This window comes from Schistocerca serialis, chromosome 2 (genome assembly GCF_023864345.2).
Source record: "Schistocerca serialis cubense isolate TAMUIC-IGC-003099 chromosome 2, iqSchSeri2.2, whole genome shotgun sequence".
In the NCBI taxonomy this organism is placed as follows: domain Eukaryota; kingdom Metazoa; phylum Arthropoda; class Insecta; order Orthoptera; family Acrididae; genus Schistocerca; species Schistocerca serialis.
The window spans coordinates 1,010,515,722-1,010,543,063 of record NC_064639.1 but is presented as its reverse complement, the minus strand read 5'-3'; the positions used below and the strand labels follow the sequence as shown (position 1 = coordinate 1,010,543,063).

Genomic DNA, 27,342 nt, shown 5'->3' with positions numbered 1-27,342 from the left:
ATTTTTGTTCTGTCGTTGCAGTTTAAAAAATGCGTGTTTTTTTCACCAGACGCGTTTCGCTTTATTTCGGTGAAGCATCATAGTGGCGGTGATTTTCTCTTCATTTCTCGCTTGCAGTTGCTTTTCTTAACCCATAGCCATCGCCCATTGGAGTCTTCATTTCATTCAAGAGGTCTTATAATTCTTCCTTGCTTTCATTCAGGATCATTGTCATCAGCCAATCTTGTCACTGGCATCGTATCACTGTCAAATAGTGTGGAATCAACTCGGACATGACGATGTTCTGCGTGAGTAGCAAAGTGAATTTTATGTTTACATTCGTATTCCGTTACGGCCCTATAGTATGGTCGTTGCAGTCAATGTACTAATTCATATCTCAACTGTGTTACTTTCGACTAACGTCCATTTTTGGTTGCCATCTCCTGAGCTTCACATTACTACTCAGAGTGCGTTATTGAAGGGTCATGTAAAGTGTCTTGGGGTTTATTTTCGGGCAGAAATATGGTTCATAACTGAAATAAATTTTCAGGTTCTGTATAAAAGTTAAGTGCCAATTTCTTCAAGTTCTTCTGTGGCCTGGGTCCTAAAGAGAACCTTTGTGATTAGTTGACGAGAAGTGCGACGTAGATTTTACAGAGCTCTTTTAGGAATGTACTCTCGTCGGCATACTTTCTTTTCGACAGAAAGCATTATGGAAAATCTGTAGCCAGTAGTTGCCAAATTGTACACGGACCATTTAGAGATCACATCAATACAATCTGCCCATCTAAGCCAATTCCTGCAGATAGTGCTAAACGGGCCTTACATGAACCATGAAAGACATTTCCAAACCACCAGAAGCTGTTACGTTAATTATTGTTATAATTTTCGACTAGCTTTGGTCATCAGACCCACAATTACTCTCAACCTAACATGGGAGAACAGTTCATTTACATCAAAAATACAGGCAGAAAAAATGACATCACTGCGTCAAGCATCATGTTTTTGCAGTATAGTTCATACCGTTGATACGATGAAAAAGCTGTGCACTATACAAACGGCACCCGTATTTTCATTGTCTCATGTCAACGAACTGGCTCAAATGGTTCAAATGGCTCTGAGCACTATGGGACTTAACATCTATGGTCATCAGTCCCCTAGAACTTAAAAATACTTAAACCTAACTAACCTAAGGACACCACACACATCCATGCCCGAGGCAGGATTCGAACCTGCGACCGTAGCAGTCGCGCGGTTCCGGACTGAGCGCCTAGAACCGCGAGACCATCGCGGCCGGCTGTCAACGAACTGATCCGTATGGTAAAAACATGATACTTTTGATGTCAACTGCGAAACATCATATCCATTTGAGCTTTCCTTCTATAGTTGGTCCTGTCCTCCCTCTAAAATTTATACCTCTTTCCCCCATCCCTCCTACCCCCACATCCAAATTTACTATTCCGTGATGCCTCACAATGTCCGCTATTAACCGATCCCTTCTTTTAGTCAGGTTGTGTCACAAGTTTCATTTCATCCACATTAAATTCGATAAACCTTCATTAGTACCGGATATACTTGTCTAATCTACCACATTCTATTGCAGAGTCGCACTTCGAAAACTTCTGTTTTCTTATCTCTACTGTTTGTCGTCCACATTTCACTTCCATAGAATGCTGCACTCCACACAGATACGTTCAGAAATCCTTTCTTAACACGTAAATTAAAGTAAAAACATTTGTTTGAGACGTCGTCATTTCCTACTCGTAGCTGCAGAGTTTTTTTTATCTTACTATTGTTATTCTGGCGTTACACCATTGTCAACCAAATGTCCGGTACTATATCCCGGTTCAAAGAAAGTTATAAACACTTTCGGGGTAGTGACCCACTTCACAGCCTGTTAACAAATTATAGTTATATGGCTACATATATGTAACTATGTACGTAAGATTTGTTAACAGGCTATAAAGTGGGACGCAGCCCTACAAAGGATGTTAATAAATCGTACGTACATTTGTATCATCTTGTTTTACAGCTAATAACAGAGTTCTTTTACACAAATTTTTGGCATTTCGCTACACGTCATTAATCTGATGTGAGGATGATCATTAAGTAATAGAAAGTAGTAACCATTTTTGATAATTTTCAACTGAGACTATTAAAACACATATTTAAAAAAGTTTGTAGCTGTGCTATCTCCCATGACAGTATATCATCCATCTCCAAATTTCGTTGGTACAAAGCTATATATGTGTTACTATTTATCAATGGTTTGTTAACAAGTGGTTCAAATGGCTCAGAGCACCATGGGACTTAACATCTGAGGTCATCAGTCCCTTAGAACTTAGAACTACTTAAACCTAACTAATCTAAGGACATCACACACATCCATACCCGAGGCAGGATTCGGACGTGCGACCGTAGCAGTCGCGTGGTTCCGGACTGAAGCGCCTAGAACCGCTCGTCCACCGCGGTCGGTCTTTGTTAACAGATATCGAAATTAGACACTACTCTTCAAGGGTTGTTAACAAGTCGTGGATAAATAGTTACATATTTGTATGTATGTGTAAGGGGCAGTCAAATAAAAAAGAGACATTTGGGGAAAAAAGTAAGTAAATTGTTTCTTACTTCAAAATCAATCGACCTAATTGCTAATCTATTTACTTCACTGTGAGACAAGACAATCATTCCTCCGTTAAAAAATATTTGTAGTAGTCCACGGAACCATGATTGTAGCCAGCCGTGCACCTCTTTATCCGAAGCGCCCCCAGGTGCTCAGCATTCATTTGTTGGGCACGGGCTTGGCGACCCCAGGGTTCCTCAGCTGGGGACTGGTAAGCGCCGCCAGTCCCCTGTCACCGTAGCCTCTGAGCATACTTCAGCGACCACTGTGCGGCGCGGCGGTGGAACGTTGTGTGTCTCAGGGAATGGGGATCTTGGCTTGACCGCCCGGATCGCGAGGATGGAATAAAAATTTATCCGAAGCAAATCGAAGGACACAAACGGCTTTTTTGAGGGTTCCAAAATTATGGAAATCGCCAGCCCAGATACTGCCAAAGTTGTTTTGAGTACGCTGCAGAAGTTTTGCTGGGAAGAACTTCACACGTCCTCCATACAGTCCCGATTGTTTTTCCATATTTTGGGAGCCCTGGAGAAAAACATTCTCGACCATCGATTTGCTTCAGACGGTTCCGTAGGCAACCGCAAACATTTTTCCACGAAGGCATTTACCGTCTTGTTACACAGTGGGATAACTGTATTAACGGCTAAGGCGATTACTCTTGAAATAATAAATAGTTTATTTACTTTTTTCCATCTGTCGGTTTTAATTTGACTGTCCCTTATACGTATGTTAAATTGGGACGCAACCCTACAAGTTTTCTAAATTGTAGGGGAGGGAAAGGAAAGGAACTATTGGTATCAGCTGCATCAGGGCTTTGTGCATAATCTGCAACAACAAGTGAAATTATTTGCCGGACCGGGTCTAGAACCCGGGATCTCCTGCTTACTAGGCAGTTGCGTTAACCACTGATCGGATTATCTTGGCGTGATCTCTGGCTACTCACCTTCCCACCAAGCGCCACCTAACAGCAGTCCCTGTCTGCGTCATCAATGCTCCCAATTGGAGATTGGCGCAAGATGTCACACGTAAATGTGCATCTGCATTACAGAAAGCGGATTCGTTGCCCATCGAGGTGAAACAGTTATATGAATGCGTGATGTCTGTTCTTTCGGACATATCAGAAGCAACATTCCCCTCATATTCATATAAACAAACACCCCTACGCGGTTTGTAACTATGTGCCCATAATTTGTTAACAGACTGTAAATTGAGATACAATCCAACAAGAGTACAGCTACTTGTAATTTACATCTGTGCCGTTACACAGCATATTTCCGCCTGACAATGGTGCAACGCCAAAACTGCAGTAGCTGAATAAAAACTTCTACAGCCATAAGCGTAAGAAGACGTTCTTTAAACAATTCATATACGAGGAGCGTTTGGAAAGTCCGTGCAAAGTCCGCGAGATGGCACCACCGGCGCGTATCGAGGTCATGTTTAGCTAGTAGCATTTTTGGAAAGAACGCACACCAAGTTTCAGCCATATTGGTCTATTTAATTGTGTTTGGCATTCGTGTAAATTAAGGAAGTCGAGTGATTGTCAAAAAATGAACGAGAAAGAATTTCGTGTGGTGATTAAACATTACTTTATGAAAGGCGGAACGCCTCAGGAGACTAAAGAGAAGCATGATAAACATTACGGTGACTCTGGACCTTCGATTAGAACAGTTTATAAGTGGTTTCAAAATTTGGAGAGTGGTCATATGGCACAAGTGATGATGAACTTTCTGGACGTCCTGTGGAGGTTACGACTCCAGAAATCATTGATAAAATCCATGATATGGTGATGGATGACAGAATAGTTAAGGTGCGTGAGATTACTAGTGCTGTGGACATCTCGAATGAATGGGTACATAATACTTTGCATAAACATTTGGACATGAGAAAGCTACCCGCAAGATGGGTTCCACGATTGCTCATGCTTGACCAAAAACGGAATCGTGTGAAGTGTTGCAAGGATGGTTTGAAGCTGTTCAGGAAGACTGTGCAGGACTAAGCGTCATTTCGTCACTGTGGATGAAACATGAATACATTACTACACTCCTGAGGCCAAAGAACAATCTAAACAATAGGTTACCAAGGGAGAATCTGCACCAAAAAAGGCGAAGACCGTTCCTTCCGCCGGAAAGGTTATAGCGACTGTCTTTTAGGATTCGCAAGGGATAATCCTGATCAACTATCTGGAAAAGGGTAAACTATTACAGTTTCATATTATTCATTGTTATTGGACCGTCTGAAAACCGAGCTGCAAGAGAAACGCCGGCGATTGGACCGCAAAAATGTCCTTTTCCATTACGACAGTGCACCAGCAAACACCTCAGCAGTTGTGGTCGCAAAATTAAAGGAAATAGGCTTCCAACTCGTTTCGCATCCTCCCTATTCTCCAGACTTGGCTCCCTCGAACTACTATTTGTTCCCAAATTTGAAGAAATGGCTGGCGGGACAAAGATTTTATTCAAACGAGGAGGTGACTGCAGCAACTAATAGCTATTTTGCAGACTTGGACAATTCCTGTTATTCGGAGGGGATTAACAAATTAGAACAGCGTTGGACGAAGTGTATAAGTCTAAAAGGAGACTATGTCGAAAAATAAGAAAGGTTTACCCCAAACATGTAAGTAGTTTTTATTTTTGCACGGACATTTCAAACGCCCCTCGTAGGCTTTCACTTCTTCACGAAGACTGTCCTTTTCTTGTGGCTAGTTCCAGTAACTGAGCTGTACCACTGCTTTTCGTATCTTGCGTTTGTGCCAGTAAACAAACATTACTGAAGGACTTCATTGGATCCACACTTAACGTTTGAGATGATCGAAGAACTTTTTCCTGTGTTGTCTCGAGTGTTGAGATCCTCCAATTAGAATCGGGTGGACGCACTGTCGGTGACAGATTCGCAATACGACACTTGCTGCAATCCTCGCCAGTCAGTTATCTGAGGCCACGGAGTGTACAGGCGAACAGGGGCCCAGAACGGCCGCTCTTAACGCAGAGCGCCCAGCTTTGAGGAAGGAACCGGAAAAACGAATACCGGCGGAGAGGCAAAGTAACCAAAGGGAATCGCGGATACGCCGGTTATCTGCGCACGCGCGCGTTTTTGTGCGCCAACTGGGAGCGGCGAATTGGATTTGAATTATTGAAAAAGTGGGATGTCGGCCCTTAGAGAGAGAGAGAGAGAGAGAGAGAGAGAGAGAGAGAGAGGGGGGGGCGGGGAGGGGGGGGGCTGGAGAGAGAGAGAGAGAGAGAGAGAGAGAGAGAGATTGGAATTTCAGGAGTGATGCGGTGTTAAAAACCGCGCCCGCGCTTGAATTATAGTCGAAGCTTTGTGCATTTGGCGTATCGGAGTGCAGCGGAGCGGTCCGGTCGCCGGACGACAGTATCGCACCGTGCACGCCTAATGAATATTTATGCCGAAAATATGCCTGGCGCCGCACATATTCGTGCGCGAGCGGAGGCGTAAACACTGGTGCGGGCGCGAACAGGAGGGGAAGGGAGGGGGAGAAAGGGGGAGCGAAAAAAAAAAGAAGAAACGCAAAAGGACAGAAACGAGTGAGCGAGTACATTTAATCTGGTATGGAATGCATTTCGTGTAAATGACGTTCCGTCGAGTAGGCGGGAGTGGTGGGTGGGACTGGACGAATAGCTCTGCGCAGTGCAGGCAGGCAGCGGCGACAGCGTAAAATAGATTATGAAACAATTACGATAACAAGCCTTTTAAAATGGGTGGCGCGCGGTAATAAATTAAGAGACGCGGGCCATCAGGGTTCCGCTAATGGTGAGCAACGGCCGGCCGCGAGGCTCTGCGGTCTATCGGCAATTACCAGAGGCTGCCGCCGCTGCGCCGCACTGCGCACCCGTGGCTGGTGGCGTGCCAGAGCGCGTCTTCTGCAGGGGCTGCTGCTGCCATCGCGGAGCGGATAGGCGCCCCTGGTGAGTCACGTATCGTCTTGATCAGTTCTGCCGGTTGTCGAAATACATTTCTGGATCCGTTCTTCTACCCTTCTTGTGTTCAAGGGTCACCTGCAATTTTTTTCCAGTCGCTTGGGACTTTGTGCTGGCCGAGAGATTCACGATAATTGCAGGCTAGCTAAGTGGCCAACGCCGTACTCTTTGTAAAACCGAACTGGGATTCCATTCGGACCTGGTGATTTATTTGCTTTCAGATCTTTCAGCCGTTTCTCTACGTTAGGACTGCTCATTACTGTGTCATCCATAATGGAGCATGTCCGATGGTCAAACGACAGTATGTTGGTACCATTCTCCTGTGTGGACGATTTCTTCAAAGTGAAATTTAAAACTTCGGCTTTAGTTTTGCTATCTTCAACTGCCACACCAGAATGGTCGACAAGGGACTAAACGGATGCCCTACATCCGCTCAGTGATTTTACATAATACTAGCATTTTCTCGGGTTCTCTGCCAAATCTTTTGATGATGAATGACGACGGCAGTTGTATGTTTTGCTCACAGATCTTTTCACAGACGCAAGAATCTCTACTAACCTTCGCTTGTCGTCATTTGTGCATTCCCATTTGAACCGAGAGTGCAACAACCTCTGCTTCCTCAGCATTTTCCGAATCTCGTTATTAAACCATTGTGAGCCTTTTCTATCCTTTATCCATTTACCAGGCACATAACTCTTTAGACCACGGGAGGACGACGGTTCAATCCCGCGTCCGGCCATCCTGATTTAGGTTTTCCGTGATTTCCCTACATCGCTCCAGGCAAATGCCGGGATGGTTCCTTTCAAAGGGCACGGCCGACTTCCTTCCCCGTCCTTCCCTAATCCGATGAGACCGATGACCTCGCTGTCTGGTCTCCTTCCCCAAACAAACCCCCCATAAACTCTTTAGACCACTATTTACAATCTGGTTAAACTTTGTCCGTAATTCCTCCACGTCCATCTTACTGGAACTAGATGATGTCAAAAATGCTCGAATGTGTGTGAAATCTTATGGGACTTAACTGCTAAGGTCATCAGTCCCTAAGCTTACACACTACTTAATCTAAAGTATCCTAAGGACAAACACACACACCCACGCCCGGGGGAGGACTCGAACCTCCGACGGGACCAGCTGCAGAGTCCATGACTGCAGTGCCTAAGACCGCTCGGCTAATCCCATGCGACAGATGATGTCAGTTCACTGTTTGCTAACAACTGCTTATCTGCTCTATACAGCAGAAATGCTCTCCTAGCGAGAGAAACGAACACTTAAATCTCACTCTGTGAGATCTGATTTTTCTTATTTTATTATGATGACCACTTCTTTCTGTGTAGGTGGGCACCAACGAAATATTTTCACATTCTGAGGACAAAGTTGGTGACTGAAATTTAATGAGAAGATCCTGCCGCAAACAAAAATTATCTTTGCTCCAATGATTCCCACCCCAGTTCGTGTATCACATCCGTGACAATCGCTCCCCTACTGCGCAATAATACAAAACGAACTGCTCTTCATTGAACTTTTTCGATGTCCTCCGTCAATCCTATCTGATCGGATCCCACACCGCACAGCAGTACTCCAGAAGAGGGTGGACAAGCGTAGTGTAAGCAGTCCCTTAGTAGACGTCATGTAACGGGCTAGTATGATCCAGAATGGGTAGACTGAAGAGGATTTGTACCATTCCCTCCGAGATTATCTGGCTGAATCTTCTGAATGTTTCCGTCGGGGCTAATCACAGAAGTAAAGTGAAAACCACTCTAGTTCATACAATTGAAGAAGTGAAACTCTGAATAAACTCAATTTTTTGTTTATTTTTGCACTTTAAGCGAAAGACGCGTCCGAATTTATGAGAAAACACAAGATAATTGTAATTTATTTCAATTTTCCTTGCTGAACCAACTGTGTCATTAAATAAACTGCAGCGAACCCTTCAATGTCCAGACTAAACGAGAATTACTTAGGCGTTTTCATAAACGAATATCATCCTCTACATAGAATACGCCATTTAAGTGACCACCTTTCAAGAGACGAGAAATCATGTAACTGGGCTCGCTTCCTCTCTTCTTACGATACGTTTAGGGAAATCTTATCTTTCTGCTTTAGAACTGTCGACAACGCGGAGCACCAACTCCCGAACCTTTCGCTACATCCTATTTCTCTTCATTTCACTTTCCACCCTCTCCATTCCCGATAAAGTAGAGCACTTGTGCTTCTTTGAAGTCATTTTTACAACTAATTTGTTCAGAAGAGAAAGAAACTGAATTATAAAACAGTTAGAATTACTGAGCTCTTGATAGCCACTAACGTCGAATTGTAGAGTGTTTGTGGTGAGGTCTGTTATGGTAATCGTTTCGATTTATCGACTGTATCAAAACACAACAGGATTTCTTCGGTTTTATCAAGCGACTTGAGAACAAGTTTGATTTATGGAGCAATTCGATTTACGGAGGTTAGTGGTATATCTGTGGGGATTGCTGGTCCATAGTTTACAGAAGGGCCAACACACGCTCAATATTTATTGCATAGGAATTGCGCAACAGTATTGACGTCTGAGAGCGGTTTGTGCAATATATTGAAGGAGACAGTAGAACTTCAAAGTTGTTGACGCTTGGTCAATATAACGCACAATATACTGCTTCGCCTAAAGGTAGTATTGCACAATAAAGCTGCAGTTCTTGCCAAAGCCGAGAGAAATTCAGTTCACTCCGAACAATTTTCCACAATGAACTGAAAACAGTAAATGACAAGAGTTCAGGAAGTGTTCTGGAGAATGTATATTAAAGCACAATGCGGCACTTTGACAAATGAATTTCATGACTGTTTAGGAAAGTGCAGATACCTCGTTGTCCAAACTCACTGTCACTTACAATCCCCAAGACTGGCAAGATCTTTAACGCAGTGTATTGCTTAAACTACATGTTTGCGTAATACGTAAGTACAAATACGAAAACATTAATACTTCACTTGACCAAGCACCATTTTAAAGGGCAATATTACAACGCATCATATTCTAAACTAGAAAAATGTAACTGACTATAATGACTGGATAATATAGCTGCTGCACCACGTGTCGTGGATTTTGGGCTAGAAGGCAGTAGTTAAGGGGCCGATTGTCAATCGGATGGCAGGCGCGGGTGAAGTCCATATTTAGCAAACGATTCTACGAGGCAGGCGAGAAGTCACGGTCCGGCGGGCACTGTACACAAATGTGAAGTAACGAGAGCAGTAGAGGGCACTGACGGGCTGTGAAGAACCCGTACGTTGCAGTTAAAACAGTGTGCTACTGACCTGTGTGTAAGGGCCGAAGCTGGCTGAGGAAAGCTGACATTGTAATTGTTAAAGAGCACTCCACTAGTCCCCTCCAGAGGAACTACTACATCAGAGGGGTAGAGAAAAGACGTATAAATAACCTAGCCCGGAGGCTCAAATCAGGGTCGGTCGTCTCATCATGCTGTCCGCGTCTATAACCGGAGAGAATGAAGATTGTTTAAGTTGCAGGCCAACCACGACAACCTTCGGATGATGGATATCGGCATCCAACCGGCCCGCTGAAGCTACTTCCAACATCCACGGCGCGGACGCATCATAGCTGCGGCGCGGAGCGCCGCACCTTGGAGCCGTACCGGCGCGAGGAGCGAGAGGGCTGGTGGTCTCCTCTCGCTGGGTAACGTCGTCCGGCGGGCTGCAAGTTGCTGTCCGCAGGAGGGGGGCCCGGGCGGGAACTCGCGGCCTCCGGGGTGCAGAGCTGTCTGTAGTCACTGGCTGAGCTGCCGTGGGTAGATGGTCGGACCTGCTAGGGCTCACTATAGCGACGGCGGTCAGATGTTTCCCGCCGGCGCTCTACATGAGGTCCACGAGTCGCGCTTGAGTAAGCAGTCAGCCGTATTCCGTGCTATCAGACGCAACTAACGCACGCTAGGCTCGGTGATCGGGCGCCGACGTTGCAAAAGAATGGTTCAAATGGCTCTGAGCACTACGGGACTTAACATCTATGGTCATCAGTCCCCTAGAACAGAACTAATTAAACCTAACTAACCTAAGGACATCACACACAGCCATGCCCGAAGCAGGATTCGAACCTGCGACCGTAGCGGTCGCTCGGCTCCCGACTGCAGCGCCTAGAACCGCACGGCCACTCCGGCCGGCCCCCAGATCATACCTCTCGGTCGTTCTGACATATAACAACCCCCTGAGAGCTCGGTGGGCTCGGGGGTGGGGGGGCGGGGGTCGTCACATAGCTATTTATAACTTTTGATCTCCGATCTACTTAAGATTTTCTATTCTTTTTGTTTTTCAGTATTGCTTCACTGCGGCAAGCACCATTTTAGGGGCAAGAAAGGCAATGTATTATATTCCACACTAAAAAAATATTTGCCATCCTTTCTTTCTATTTTTTGCTGTTTTATATCTCTTGTGAGTTAAATTTGACGTCATTGAGAAGGGGACTTAATTTAAACGTTCTCTCTGTAATAACTAGGTCACTACTTCATAATGAAATCACTGATGTCTCGTAACCACAGTTCTGCAAGGACATCGCAGACATCTAGTTTGCAGATGCATGATTACTGAAACGTTTTTATTTCTATTATCGTGTCATTTTTCGCTACTATTAATAATGCCTGCGTAATTCGACGGCTGAAGAACAGCAATAGGGCGATTGCTACTCTATCCCACTAATGTGAATACAACCAACGATTAAAAAATATGGATGGTGTTAAGGGTGTAAGTACAGATATTTTTATTGGTGACTGAGGACGGTGTATTGACCAACATTACATCAGTATTTATTTCATTTGCTGACTAATAATCATAGATATTAGGAGTGATATGTTTTTAGGCTGGTCAGTAGCTTCGAGTACATGTGGCATGGGCAAAGCCATTAATGGTCACTTTCCCCTGGGCAGCACGCCAGGTGTTGAAGTGTGGTCACGTTGACATATAACGATTCGTCTATTCTGCAGACAGAGTCTACTTAGTGGTGCGTCAACGATCGTACGGAAAACATCAGGTAGTAAATTAAGTGTTGTGTTTGTGGGAAGATTGTTTGAAGCAGAGAAAAAACGACCAACACGCTGAAGTGAGTACGTATTAAGGTACTTCTTTTTCTTTAGCATTTGTCCCACATGGTGGTATGTTTCACTGAGTGGATTCGCTATCTCCATTTTGTTCAACCGTGTGCCGTGTCTGGACGAAGATTTACAGCCTTCAGGTCGTTGTGCAGATCGTCAGCCCATCACTGTGTACGTTTTCCGTTGGATATCTTTCCCGTGTCTTCCACTGCGTATACTGTCGTTACAGTGGTATCGTCCAAACCATTGCAGACGGCTTTCTCGCTTTTTGTTCTGGCCCGAAGCAATCCCGAAACGTTTCCTGATAGTGTCGCTCGAAACGTGATTCAGTCGATTGCCCATCTAAGCACCTCAATCTCCATGGCTTCCAATAGTCGCTCTGCCTCTTTTGTAGCTGTCCAACAGTCCATGCCGTAGCACCAGGATGTATGGCAGCCGGACAGATCTTTGACTTCAGATGGTCGTTAATCCGACGATGGCAAGTGACGCCTGCTGTCGTTCGGTGCTTCATCCACGCTGCCTACGTCCTTCCGCTGACCCGCTGATCTTGTCTGTACGCCCGTCATCGGTAGAGATTGTAGACACAAGATCTTTAAATTTTTACACTCTTGGTAAATCTGTTTCGTCGACGTTGATAGTCCCAACATGTCACAGATCTGATGTGATGTACTCAGTTTTCTTTTTTGTTGAGCCGCAGGCCACATCGCGTGAGTTGGTCGCTCCACTCTTGTGTTTGGTGCTGGGGATCAAATTTGTTCTCCAAACCCAGCGTGACATCGTCAGCATAGACAAGTGTCCATGGTGACGTCATGCGCAAATCTGATAGGACAGTGTCCATGACAAGAAGACACAGCAGTGGTAATAAGGCCGATTTCTGATCTATTCATACTGTGAGGCGAAGATCATTTGTCGCTGCTGCAGCCACTTGGACACTGCTCCTTAATTCAACGTACAAAATCCTTACCAATTTCACAAGATACGCCAGAATGCTATGGTCTCCAAGCCATTGCGAGGCCTAGAAAAGCAAGGTGCAGGGGCTTGTTCTTTCACGATATTTTCGATTCAGCAGCTGCTGAGCGCCACAATTTTTCATAAATCGGCTTGGTTCCTCGAGATCTGAGCTATCTCGCCAATCCTGTTGTCGAGTGTGTCTTCAAGGACCTTCACCACGTGGCTCAGGTTTTTGATTGGGTGGTAATTAAAACAGCGAGACTTCTTTTCTTTTTGAAGATTGGTACAGTGCTGCGCCGTTGCCAGACGGTTGGTATTTTACCATCTCTGATAATCTGGTTGAAAATATCTGTTACCCAACTTGGCGCTTTCCACAGTTGAGAATATTATACACTTATCAGACAGAAAATTATAACGACTTATCTAATATTTTCAATGCGATAGGGTTCGCAGCTGCGATGAATTTTTTGAATGATTTCTTGAAGGCTTCAGCTGCCATTTTCTTTATTTCCTGCATGATTGTAAAATTTCGGCCATAGGCCATTTTCAAGTATTTTATGGATGATTTTTTAGTAACGGATTATGTCATACACGTCCCTGCTCTTATGACATCATGTTATACTCATAAATCAGTTCGAGGTGTTCACGCTATTTTATTTCGTGCAGGAAATAAATAGAACGGTAGCTGAAGGCTTCAAGAAATCATTCAAAAAACTTATCTAATAGCCGGTATGTCCACCTCCGGCACAGATAACAACGGCGACGCGTCGTAGCATGGAGGTAAAGAGCCCTTGGTAGATCGCTGGAGGAAGTTACCACATCTGCACTCGCAAGTCACCTAATTCCCGTAAAGTCTTGGGAGGGTAGCGAAGAGCCCTGAAGCCACGTTTAGTCACTTTGGAGAACCGGAGAACTAATTCAGATCTGGCGAGTTGGAGGGGGGGGGGGGTCACATCAACTGGAACTCGTCATTGTTTCCTCGAACCACTCCACCATACTTCTGGTCTTGTTATATGGCGCATTATCTTGCTGAAAAATGTCACTGCTGTCGGGAAACATGATCATTATGAAGGGGTGTAGGTGATCTGGGACCCATGGATGCCCACGTGAATATTTCCTAGAGTACAATGCAACCGCCGGCCGGGGTGGCCGAGCGTTTCTAGACGGTTCAGTCTGGAACCAGGCGACCGCTACGGTCGCAGGTTCGAATCCTGCCTCGGGCATGGATGTGTGTGATGTCCTTAGGTTAGTTAGGTGTAAGTAGTTCTAAGTTCTAGGGGACTGATGACCTCAGATGTTGAGTCCCATAGTGCTCAGAGCCATTTGAACCATTTTTTACAATGCAACCGCCGCCAGCCTCTGTCCTGCAGTGCAGGTGTCAAGGAGCTGTTCCCCTAGAAGACAACTGATTCGCGCCCTCTCATCGGTAAGATGAAGAAGATATCGGGATTCATCAGACCATGCAACGCTCTGCCACTACGCCAACGTCCAGCGCCGATGGTCCCGTGCCCATTTCATCCGTAGTTGCCGATGACGTGGTATTAACACTGGCACATGCATGGATCTTTTACTGCGGAGGCCCACGGTGGGAGTGTTCAGCGCACTGTGTGTTGATACACACTTTGCCTAGAATTAAAGTCGATGTTAGTTCGCCGTTTGCCCAGCCTACGACATCCCACTTTTGCAATAAGGGGTGGCTATCCAACCCCACAACGTCTGGCCGTGGGTTCACCTTGGTTTCGTCAAGTGTTGAAGACACTCACCACAGCACACTACGAACACCTGACAAGTGGCGCGCGCAGTTTCCGAAATACTCGTGCCGAGCCTTCACTGACAGTAAAGGCACCGTGCGTGTTTCTGACTGGCAGTCATTTCTCGCCAGGTGACTCTGCTGTCGCCTGGACGGGTTTATATCGACACTAGGTCGGTGGTCATAATATTCTGGGTGATCAGTGTAGCTCACTAAAATATACGAGGTGTGGCTAGAAAAAACCGGACTAGTACTGGTGAAACAATAAAACGAATGCAATAAGGCTGAAAGTCGCGTGGCCTGTCACGTGACTCTCGCTCCGCCTACTGCTCGAGTTTCATCTGCCTCCTGCACTCAGTCTGCCCGTGGCGTCTGTTTTAAGTAGTTGACGTTTTGTCTGTGCGTCGGAAAATGTTGAGTGTACAGAAAGAACAGCGTGTTAACATCAAATTTTGTTTCAAACTAGGAAAAACTGCAAGTGAAACGTTTGTAATGTTACAACAAGTGTACGCCGATGATTGTTTATCGCGAACACAAGTGTTTGAGTGGTTTAAACGATTTAAAGATGGCCGCGAAGACACCAGTGATGACACCCGCACTGGCAGACCATTGTCAGCAAAAACTGATGCAAACATTGAAAAAATCGGTAAACTTGTTCGACAAGATCGCCGTTTAACAATCAGAGCAGCGTCTGAGTTAACAGGAGTTGACAAGGAAAGTGTTAGGCAGATTCTTCATGAAAGTTTCAACATGAACAAAGTGTGTTCAAAAATGGTTCCAAAGTGTCTCACAATTGAACAGAAGGAACGCCGAAGAATGATTTGTTCTGACATCCTGGAAAACATTGAAAGTGATCCCACCTTCTTACAAAATCGATGCATTGGAAAACTCCTGGTTCTCCACGACAAAAAAAAAGCACGAATGTCAAAATCGAAATTCAAGGCAATGATGATTGTTTTTTTTTTTTTGACATCAAAGGGATTGTGCACATAGATTGGGTACCAGAGGGACAAACAGTGAATCAGCATTACTACATTAGCGTCCTGGCTACCCTACGTGAGCGAGTACGGAGAAAACGGAACGATTTGTGGAGAAAAAAGTCATGGATCCTTCACCAAGACAATGCCCCAGCTCACAGTGCGTTGTCAGTGAAGACGTTTTTGCCAGAACACAACATTCCCATCTTAGATCATCCACCCTACTCACCTGATTTGGTCCCCTGTGACTTTTTTCTTTTCCCTAAAGTCAAGTCAGCTTTGAAAGGAACTAGATTTGAGACTGTTGAAGCAGTAAAAGAAAAAGCGACGGAAATAATGTATGGACTTACCGAAAATGATCTGCAGCGTTGCTATGAACAGTGGAAAATTCGTATGGAGCGGTGTAGAGACCGAGGAGGAGAGTACATTGAAGGAGATAACATGAAATTGTAAATAATTGTAAATAAATGTTTTTTCCAGCATCAGTCCGGTTTTTTTCTAGCCGCACCTCGTATCTGCAGGATGTCACTTACCCATTTTTCTCACAGAGTTCTCCCGTGCTCTCAAAAAATTTTCTCCCCTCCCCCTCCTCCTCCACTTTCCAGCTCTACGAAAAGTGACAGGTGCACACGTGGAGAGGGAAGAACCAGGACCGGAGCTTACGAGTGGGAGCTTACACGGCACAAAACACGTCTCCCTGCAGTAATCGGTAATCAATTAGCCAATCCGGCGTTGCAGCAGGCAGGGCGCCGCGGCGTTGTCGGTGGCGGCGGCAGAGGTGGGCAATTTGTCAGCTGGCGAGGCTCGTCGCAGGACACGGCAAGGGGAGACGGGAGCCATTCATCGCGCGCAGGAGCGCACCTCTCCTAATGAAAGAGTTGTGCAGGGGCGGGGGCGGCCGCTGCCGCCTCGTTACTGTGATGAAGAACGATGGCGGCGGCGCCCGCGGGCTCATATCGCCGTAATCTGCCGCGGGCCCGAATTATCGCCGCCGGCGCTGTTAATGGCGGGCCGGCGCGTTCGCGAGGTGCGCCCGCTCTGGCCGCGCGCCGATAAGTCACCCCGGAACGACCTGCTGCCGCCGTCCGCGGTCGTTTGTCTGCGGCCAAAAAAGGAGAGAGCGAAAGGGACTGAGCGTGGTCACACTCAGTGGCCAGTGCGGGCACTGGTAATGGCTGTCCGGCGGTCACACCGGTCGTAGCTGATAGGAAAAAAAAAAAATGTCGCGTGGCTCTCGGCCTGGTGCAAGGTTTCGATTTGACGACACTTTGGCTGCTTGTGCGTCGGTGCCTCTGCTCGTTTATCCTCCTCAGTCCTTATGTAGCATATATGCTACATTCTTTTTATGCAGCAATGGAATAAGCTAATCTCGCTATGCTTGATAGCAGCATATACACTGCCGGAAAAAAGTTAGAATACTCTTTTAAGGCTCTTTAAAGTCAGTACCGCCATTTGTCTGATTTTTATTTGCAGTGTTACATTTACACGATCATGATTTCGGCTTTTCAATGGCATTATCAAGTGTTTTATACAGTGCCTAAGATGGCATACTGTCGTATTTAGCCCGCATCTCGTGATCGTGCGGTAGCGTTCTCGCTTCCCACGCTCGGGTTCCCGGGTTCGATTCCCGGCGGGGTCAGGGATTTTCTCTGCCTCGTGATGGCTGGGTGTTGTGTGCTGTCCTTAGGTTAGTTTAGGTTTAAGTAGTTCTAAGTTCTAAGGGACTGATGACCATAGATGTTAAGTCCCATAGTGTTCAGAGCCATTTGTCGTATTTAGATTACACTGTCGTCTAAGGGTTGATTAACCAAACAATAATGCTACATGCCCTCGGGAAAAATTACGGCTGTAGTTTCCCCCTGCTTTCAGCCGTTCGCAGTACCAGCACAGTAAGGACCTTTTGGTTAATGTTACAAGGCCAGATCAGTCAATCATCTAGACTGTTGCCCCTACAACTACTTGAAAGACTGCTGCCCCTCTTCAGGAACCAAACGTTTGTCTGGCATTTCAACAGATACCCTTCCACTGTGGTTGCACCTACGATACGGCTATCTGTATCGCCGATGAACGCAAGCCTCCCCACGAACGGCAAGGCCCATGGTACATGGAGGGTTTGGGGGGGGCGGGGGGCGGGGGGGGGGGGGGGGGAGATAATATATGACAACAAAAATACAATCGATGATATGGATCGGCAAGTATTACAAATAATAGAGCCTAATCGAGTTCAAGTACATAACAAACTGCAGCATTAGGAACTTTGTATTAAACTGTAATCAGCCACACAGCTACACCAACAATTTAAAAAAAAATACCCCCCCCCCAATCTCTCTCCCTCTCTCTCTCTCTCTCTCTCTCTCTCTCTCTCTCTCTCTCTCTTCTCACACACACACACACACACACCCAGGGAGGAATAAGGTATTTACATACACGTGGCGTCACCGAAGATTGTGACAGAAATGTATCGTCTCCAGAGACGATGACAGAGTCGGTATCATGCAAATAAATTCTTTGGTAGGATTATTCATTTATCAAGATAAAAAAGCACATACAGTCGCTTATTATAGTATACAAGTTTAACTACATATCTCTACAAAAATTCGATCTTTGCTGCAAAATAAAATTTCACGAAACACACATTTCAAGCCCAGAGAGCAGTCAAATTAAACACTCCCACATCTAAGGTGCATTAGGTATTAAAATAAATGCAGCTTGCATAGCGGCATTACGTATAAAGACTTGTAGGTTACGCAGAGCACTTTGATGGTGAAAGTTCGATAGCTGTACCATGTTTTGTGAGCTCTGCAGATCTTCAAATACAACGTTTCCGTATCTAAATTGTCTGTATAGCTTGTTAAAACACACACAGCTCGCTTATTGACATTACTGAAAAAGCTGTAGGTTAGTAGACGACTGTAATTCCATCTTTGTGCCACACATTAAATTAACCAAATGCGTAACATTTGGCTGCAAACAATGCACATAAGCTCTGATGCAGACATAACTTATAGCTTAAAATGCACAGAGAATTACCAACGTTACTCTGACGTCTAATAATTGTCGGAAGTTACATATTCGTGCCACACTTTCCACGCACAATGGACCTACACTTAAATATTTATGCACATAAATTGTTTGCGTGACTTATTAAAATACACACACTTCACTTGCTGACAACATTAAATTCATCTAGAACACTACTGCAAATCTAAATTACAGCCTAAAGTACCATTAGAATTATCATAGTAAATAATCACGACTTTACAAAAACCACTGTGTCATACATCTTGGAATGCGTAACAGTATAGTAAACAGTAAATCGTAAATGGTGAACAGTAGACGGTGAATGGTATATGGCGAATTGTGAACAGTAAACTGTGAATGGTGAATAGTTAAAGGTGAGCAATATAGTGTAATTGCTCCTGCCGGTTTTATTCTACAATGGACAATGCCCTCCTGTGTTGGATTTAAGTTCTGCAGAATGATCAATGGCAAATCACGACACCATCTCAGTAAGGAGTCAGCTGGTGTGTGATGTCAGATGGTGCCGGACGACTGATAATTATTCCACCCGAGCGAAGGTTCTTTGTGATGAGCTTGGAGAAACGGAAGTGGATTACTTTTTACCAGAATATAACGAGGGCAAAAAAAAGAAAAAGAAGCACCACCAAGGAATTAATGGAGTATGACGGAATACGGTAGATGTGACTTACATGCACAGACAGACAAAAGATCACATTTTCCGAACAATTGAATGATTTATTCGAGAAAAAGAACTTTACAAACAGTGCAAGTAAGCAACGCTTTGGTCCACTTCTGGCGTTTATGCAAGCAGTTATTCCGCTTGGCATTGATTGAGTTCTCAGATGTCCTCCTGAGAGTTATCGTGACAAATTCTGTCGAGATGGTGCGTTAGATCATCGAAATACCGTGCTGGTTAGAGGACACTGCCCACAGTGTTCCAAACGTTCTCAGTTGGGAAAAGATGCGATGACCTTACTGGCCAAAGTATGATCTGGCAAGCACGAGGACGAACAGTAAAAACTCTCGCCGTGTGCGGGCGGACATTATCTTGCTGAAATGTAAGCCCAGGATGGTTTCCCGTGATGGGCAACAAAACTGGGCGTACAATATCGTCGACGTACAGCTGTGTTGTAAGGGTGCCGCGAATGAGAACCAAAGGAATCCTGCTATGAAATTAAATGGCACCTCAGACCATAACTCTTGATTATCGAGCCCTATGACGGGTGACAAGTTGGTATCCCACCGAAGTATAGGCCTTTCCACACAGGTTTTTGCTGATCATCGGAGAACTGGGACTCATCACTGACGACCATTCTACTACAGTCAGCGAGGTTCCAGGTCCCGATGACCAGCGAATATAATGCATTATCAGCAAAATAATGCCCTCCCGCACACGGCGGAAGTTTCTACTGTTTGTCTTCGTGTTTTCCAAACCCTATCTTGGCCAGCAACGTCTCTGGATCTCAGGGCTCTCCAGGGCTCCATCATTTCCATGATGCAACGCGTCAGTTGGACAGAATTTGGCACGATATCCGTCAGGAGCTTATCCAATAACTCTATCAATTAATGCTGAGCTGAATAACTGCTTGCATAAGGGGCATAAGGGTGAGAGGTTGACCAACTGACTTCCTCAGTTTGTGAAGCTCTTTGTCTAGTTTTTCTGAAATTGTAATCATTTGTGATTCTTCAATTTCGGTTCTGGAGAAGGGACTAAATTTTGCTCCCACACCTAGGTTCACGCCGGTGGCGGACATCGTCAGTGCGGTGGAACAGGTTGCAACACGATTACCACCTGAAGCAGCAGAAGAAGTGCGTCGGGAAACCTGCCGGGCTCTAACCAGAACTAAACCTACGAAGACTAACATTACCAGTAGACAGAGGGCGGCCACTCGGGACCTAAGAGAGTGCTCTGAGATTGTTATCTTACCTGCTGACAAAGGCAATGCCACTGTTGTTCTTTCCCGTAAGGACTACATTGAGAAGATGCAGCGCCTGCTAGATGACGACTCCTATGGGAAGATCAATGCTGACCCCACAAAGAAGGTGGAGAACAAGACCAGGGCTCTACTCAAGGACGCGGATCTACCAGAGGGGGATGCCAAGAAATTGTCACCTCAAGGACCTGTACCACCAAGACTTTGTGGACTCCCTAAGGTCCACAAAGAGGGGGTACCTATGCGCCTGATTGTCAGCAACATTAGGGCACCCCTACTTACTTGCTGGCAAAATATCTGGCTGAATTACTTAGCCCCTATGTAGGTAAATTCCCTCACCATATCCGTAATTCCGTGGATTTCATGAAACGTCTCGACAACTTCAGACTGAAAGACACTGACATCCTAGTGAGCTTCGACGTGGTTTCACTGTTCACCAGGGTGCCTCTACAAGAGTCCGTCGAGCTTATTGGATAGAAATTTGACGAGAGGACCACCGAACTCTTTAGGCATGTCTTGACCTCAACGTATTTTCTGTTTAATGGGGAATACTATGAGCAAACGGATGGAGTCGCAATGGGCAGCCCACTCTCGCCGGTGGTCGCGAATTTGTACATGCAGTACTTCGAGGAGGAAGCCTTGGTGTCATCCAATTAGAAACCTAGTTGTTTCCTCTGTTATGTCGATGACACGTTCGTCATCTGGCCCCATGGTAGGGACAAGTCCTGGATTTCCTTACACACCTAAACTCCATACATCCAAACATTAAATTCACTATGCAGACCGAAGCAGAAGGAAGATTACCATTCCTGGACGTTATGGTCAAGAGAAGAGCTGATGATACCCTGAGCCACGGTGTTTACAGGAAGAAAACGCACACTGACCTGTACCTGCATGCAGACAGCTGCCACCACCCTTCTCAGTGGAATGGAGTACTAAAAACACTAGTACACAGGGCGCGCAGAATCTCAGACGCAGAGAATCTGCCTCAGGAACTGGAACACCTCAAAACCGTGTTACGAAAAAACCGGTACTCGGAATGGCAGATTAGACACGCTCTCCGTCCCACCACCACAGCACAACCTGTGGAAACGGATGAAGTCACGGAAGAAGAGGTAGCCACTGCCTTTATTCCGTACAATGGCGCACTATCGTGGAAAATCGACCGTATATTAAAGAAACACCGGGCTAAAACCGTCTTTTGCCCGCCCAATAAAACACTGGCATTACTGGGAAGTCTGAAAGATGACCTCGGTTTGAGGAAGGCCGGCATATACCAAAATTCTATGTGAGTGTGGGAAGACTTATATCGGACAGACAGTACGCACCATCGAAGATCGTTGCCGTGAACATCAAAGGCACACTCGACTGAAATATCCAAATAAGTCGGGGTAGCAGAGTACTGTTTGTTCGAGAAACACGAGATGGATTATGAGCGTACCAAGATCCTGGCTCAGACCTCTAAATATTGGGACAGCGTTATAAGGGAGGCTATCGAAATTCGCACCAGGGAAGATTTTATCAACCGAGATCGCGGTTACATTCTCAGCAAGGCTTGTGACCCGGAACTGAATGTAATTAAGAAGACTCTCAGCAAGAAGGACGAACTGGCGACCAGAGCGGACGTAGCAAGCACATCGACGCTACGACAGATTCCGACGCCGACGTCTTCGCGACCGCCGGCGCGCGGGCGCGGGCGTGGACGGCGAAGAGAGCGGCCCGCGGGGGGGAGAGAATTTAAATCTGCCGCCCGCCCTCGGGAGCTCAGTTCGTCAGCGCACCTGAAGATGGCGACATGTCCGATCGCCGAAATATTGTGCCCGTTGGACACTATGAACCGGCAGTATACCCGTGGACCGTTCGAGTTGTAATCATTCGTTTGTCTTTACACGTACGTCACGTCTACCAAATTCCGTCCTATTCGGTTAATCAGTTCGTGGTGCACCGTTTTCTTTGTCTTAGAGTGTACATACATATTTCGGAGCACTCAGCATACATTTTCACTATACACATCTGTATAATACACGAATTTCAGATATTTTACCATGACTTTTGGAAGAGAGAGAGATACTTTAAAGAGATTTTCTGTTATCGCAGACAGGTAATCGCTGTGGTGCCTGCATGCACACAATATCTTTCCGGATCCATTGGACATTAAACGTCTGTTGCCAACTAATTCAAATCGGACTATAAGGGTACTTGTAAAAATGTTTTTAGAACGGACCGTACTGTGCTCCTCTATATGACCTCACAATGTACTCCGGCCGCGTGCGTTCTTCTCATCTGTGGACAGTAAGTGTTCATGTAGGAATATGGAGCAATGAACAGACCGATCGGGCTGCCAAGGAGGCCTGCAGAGAGCAGGATGTGGTCCAGTGTCCTATTATCTTGCAGTCTGTCATCTCTGCACTCCACAGGACGTGCATGGCGTTGTGGGCGGTGACGGCCAATAAACTGCGGTTGGTGAGACCAACAACTCGGCCGTGGCGTTCCTCCTGCCGGTTGCTCAGGCGGGAAGAAGTGGCCCTCACACGTCTTCGTATTGGGCACTGTCCTCTCACAAATAGCTTTTTATTACGGCGGGAGGATCCTCCGTTTTGTGATGCTTGTGGTGTGCACATCTCTGTCCGGCACATTTTAACAGACTGCATTTTCTACAGTGATGCAAGGGCAGAAGCACGAGTTGATGGGGATCTGCCTTGTGCTTTAGCTAACGATGAGACGTGTGTGTCTAGGGTTTTAAAGTTTTGTGATGTGTCTGGACTCTGGCCTAAACTTTTAGGCTGGAGATTTTAGTGCATTGCAGAGTGGCTGACTCCTCCCTTTTTTCCTTGCGGTCAGCCAGCCACTTCCATCTGCTACATTGTTTTAGCTCCCTCTACCACTTTCTTCCTGTGTTGTCCATGTTTTACTGCTGACGCCCTGCTTCATCCCACCCTTCGGTGTGGGTAGGCACATATTTTTCCAAAGCTTGTTACCTGTGTTTTATGTCCTGTTTTATATTACTGTTCTGAGTTTTTTTTTTCTTTTCTTGACACCTGTCTCACTCTGTTACTGAGCGGGCGCTGAAGACCTTGCTGTCGTGCGCCCAAAAACCCTCTACTACTAATACTACTACTACCACTACAGTAAGTGTTCAATGTGACTGACACACGCCGCGACCGCAGAGCCGCTTAATCGCCACAGTCGCTACATATCGCCGTTTATCCGCGCTAGGTGCCGGCTTCACCTGTCCGGCGCGCTGCGGTCAGCGGTGGCCGCAGAAGAAGCGTGGGCGCTGCGGCTCGCCGCACAGCCACCGCCGCTGCGGCGGGCGTGGCCCGCCACCGCCGCCGACGTGGGCAACAGGTCCGCAGCCTCCGCCGCCGCTGCCCCCGCCGACAAGCAGTGGCTGTCGCTGGCTGCTTTACGGCTCCACACACTACACACAACTACAGTCGATCTCGTACGGGTACACCTACGCAGCCTGCTGGCACTTTACTGCATTTCACTGTCCACGCCATTAACACTGCTTCAGGTCGCTAAAGAAGAAAAATCCACTTCTTATAAAACTCGTGCACTGATGTTAGTAAAGCTACCATCTGATGCGATACTTTGTATCAAGTAGGTTTCCGATATTCTGATGACAAGTCATTCTCGGAAGGCGTCAATAAAGTCTTTATAACAGGTGGATTCTTGTGATACTTGAGATTCTACCGGCGTATCGAACTAGGAAATAACTTACGGGAATGCGGCCGTGTAACATCCTCGACAGCCAATATATCGACAAGTGATCATTGCGTCATTATCAAGACACGAATTAAATGAAAGATCGCTATGCATGACAACTTAAACACTACGTGGGAGGGGCTTCATCTGTGGTATCGATAGCAACGATGCCACGGCCTAGGTGCAAGTTATTAAGTTGGCACTACGACAGACACCGGCGACAGCGCCCTCTAGCCGGTGCTGTGGAGCTCTACGAGCTCCGCTACAGATTCTGTCCATTTGATCAAGAGCAGACGGCCGGGAGACTTCGCTTCATCTTCGCACCTCAAGGCAAAGTTATGTATTACTCTAGTTCTAAAGTAAAGGCGATTTGAATTCACACTGCAGTACCGAGAGATTTTCACCTTTTCCTGCTCCTACCTGCGCGCCGCCTTCCAAGCGGGATACAAAATTATTAACCAGAAACAAATGACAGCGCTTTCAGAAAGACGATACACACTGTAACCAAGCAGCGCCAGCACACAACCAAATTTAATCAAAGCCAAATGTTATCAATAGTGGAACAGTAATTAACAACAGTAAGTAGCGATAACTCTCTCCATATTTTGTTGTCTATTTGATCAGTGAGAGTGCGGGGTTCGAGGCTGGATTGAAGCAAAATCCTCAGGAGAATAGTACGGAAGGACATAATACTAAAATTATATAAAGTTATGGCAGTTCTGTGTGGAGTGTATGGAAGTGCAAACTGTACTATGAACCCTAGAACACATAAAAGCTAGGACGAGGTTTTCGAGAACAGTCCTTGGACTAGCAAGTACAAAAATTAAAAAATTAGGCCCTCCAGAAGAATGGAGAAATTTACAACTTAACCCGGTGGTGCATGGATTTCAGTGCAGTGGACAACTTTTAATGGTCATTTCTCTGGCGTTTTCAATCAGTCATGAGGCTGAAAATGCATGCAGGACACAATACCCGTAGGGAGTGCCCACTGCTAACATCTGTCTACTGTAATGGGCGCTATGCGCCACAGCGTTAAATCAAAAGTTTAAGGGAAAAAGGAAAGAAAAAATGGTATGCATAAAGAATGGATGATAATCGAACTCCAAAACGAGTGCTACAGCACATCACTAAAGGAAGACGGAAGATTCGTAGATCCAACAGAGAGAGCTCTTTTCTTCTTCTCCCTCTATTACCACACACAATCTTCATAATCCGTTAGCATCCCAATGCTGGTAAACAGTTGACGACATGTGTTTGTTTGCACTAGCAACGGCTCCACGCATCATCTCCACACGCTGGTAATGGTTATATAAGCGACGTATTTTTATTTTATTTATGTTGTAACTAAGTTGTTTATTTAATGGCATTTAAGGTAAATAGCAGCATTATTCCTGGTCTACTTCATCTGAGACATTACTGGTATGCTGATTGTCTATGAACGGCTGGAACCAGTTACCTTGGAATAAGAAGAAGGTGTTCCGCAGTTGTCAAGAACACGACCAAGATAAAATGCCGTAAGCTATCTGAATGAGAGGATTCTTGTTAATTAGCCTTATGACCGGTGTTGACGCCTTGCTCAGTTAATCGATAATGCTCGAAGTCCTGCGTGGCTTGCGCTGCTGACGCATAGCTGACCGCGAAGGCATCTCGCCACTTGCAAGGAGAATGAAGAGAAGGTATGCAGTGCCTATTAGGATGCAGAACTTCCCCACTGTGTACACTGCCACCAGCTTTACCTAGAGCCAGAACGTATTCGGAGCTCTACTTCAGACAGTTGCGAATATCATAATGAACTTTCCATAGTTTAAGTATTATTGAAGGACAAAAAGTTAAACACATGAGGGTTCGGAGCAATACTCTTAATGAAATTTCAGAAAAGTTCCCACTTACTGCGAAGAAATATTTCGTCAGTTTTTATCTATGTCCACTTCATGTAGCACAACTTTCGTATACAGATTTTTCGTCTTGCTGAAAACAGTAATCTGGACGAACCTGTGGTGCTATTTTTCTTTTTTTTTTTTAATATTACCCGAACTTTTCGACTCTGCAAGCGCAGAACAGGGAATCAGTGATCAAAAGGCCGTTGCAACATCCCTTAATATGGAAGTAAATAGGAGTATTAAAAAAAGTTAGGAAGGTTTATCTGTTAAGCAAGAGTAATAGGAAGCAGATTTCAGACTACCTAACAGATCAAAACGAAAATTTCTGTTCCGACACTGACAATGTTGAGTGTTTATGGAAAAAGTTCAAGGCAATCGTAAAATGCGTTTTAGACAGGTACGTGCCGAGTAAAACTGTGAGGGACGGTAACAACAAAGTTAGGTTCAAATGGCTCTGAGCACTATGGGATTTAACTTCTGAGGTCATCAGTCCCGTAGCGGTCGCGCGGTTCCGGACTGTAGCCCCTAGAACCGCTCGGCCACCCCGGCCGGCAACAAAGCTAGGAAACTACTGAGAAAGCAAAGAGAGCTTCACTGCAAATTTAAACGCAGCCAAAACCTCTCAGACAAACAGAAGCTAAACAATGTCAAAGTTAGCGTAAGGAGGGCTATGCGTGAAGCATTCAGTGAATTCGAAAGTAAAATTCTATCTACCGACTTGACAGAAAATCCTAGGAAGTTCTGGTCTTACGTTAAATCAGTAAGTGGATCGAAACAGCATATCAAGACACTCTGGGATGATAATGGCATTGAAACAGAGGATGACACGCGTAAAGTTGAAATACTAAACACCTTTTTCCAAAGCTGTTTCACAGAGGAAGACTGCACTGCAGTTCCTTCTCCAAATCCTCGCAGGAACGAAAAAATGGCTGACATCGAAATAAGTGTCCAAGAAATAGAAAATCAGCTGAAATCACTCAACAGAGGAAAGTCCACTGGACCTGACGGGATACCAATTCGATTCTACACAGAGTACGCGAAAGAACTTGCCCCTATTCTAACAGCCGTGTACCGCAAGTCTCTAGAGGAACGGAAGGTTCCAAATGATTGGAAAAGAGCACAGGTAGTTCCAGTGTTCATGAAGCGATGTCGAGCATATGCGCAAAACTCTGACATCGATCTGTTGTAGAATTTTAGACCGCGTTTTTTGCTCGAGTATCATGCCACTTCTGGATACTCTGAATCTACTCTGTAGGAATCAACATGGATTCCGGAAACAGCGATCGTGCGAGACCCAGCTCGCTTTATTTGTTCATGAGACCTAGAAAATATTAGATACAGGCTCCCAGGTAGATGCCATTTTCCTTGACTTCCGGAAGGCGTTCCATACAGAATCCGCACTGTCTCCTGATAAATAAAGTAAGAGCCTACGGAATATCAGACCAGCTGTGTGGCTGGATTGAAAGGTTTTTAGTAAACAGAACACAGCATGCTGTTCTCAATGGAGAGACATCTACA

At 45.6% G+C, this 27,342-nt stretch overlaps 1 protein-coding gene across 1 annotated transcript in view; it reads right to left on the bottom strand.

Moving 5' to 3' along the window:
* Window positions 1-27,342, bottom strand: part of LOC126456590 (runt-related transcription factor 3-like) — a 245,660-nt gene that overhangs the window by 26,819 nt on the left and 191,499 nt on the right. The gene's annotated exons all lie outside the window — the stretch shown is intronic.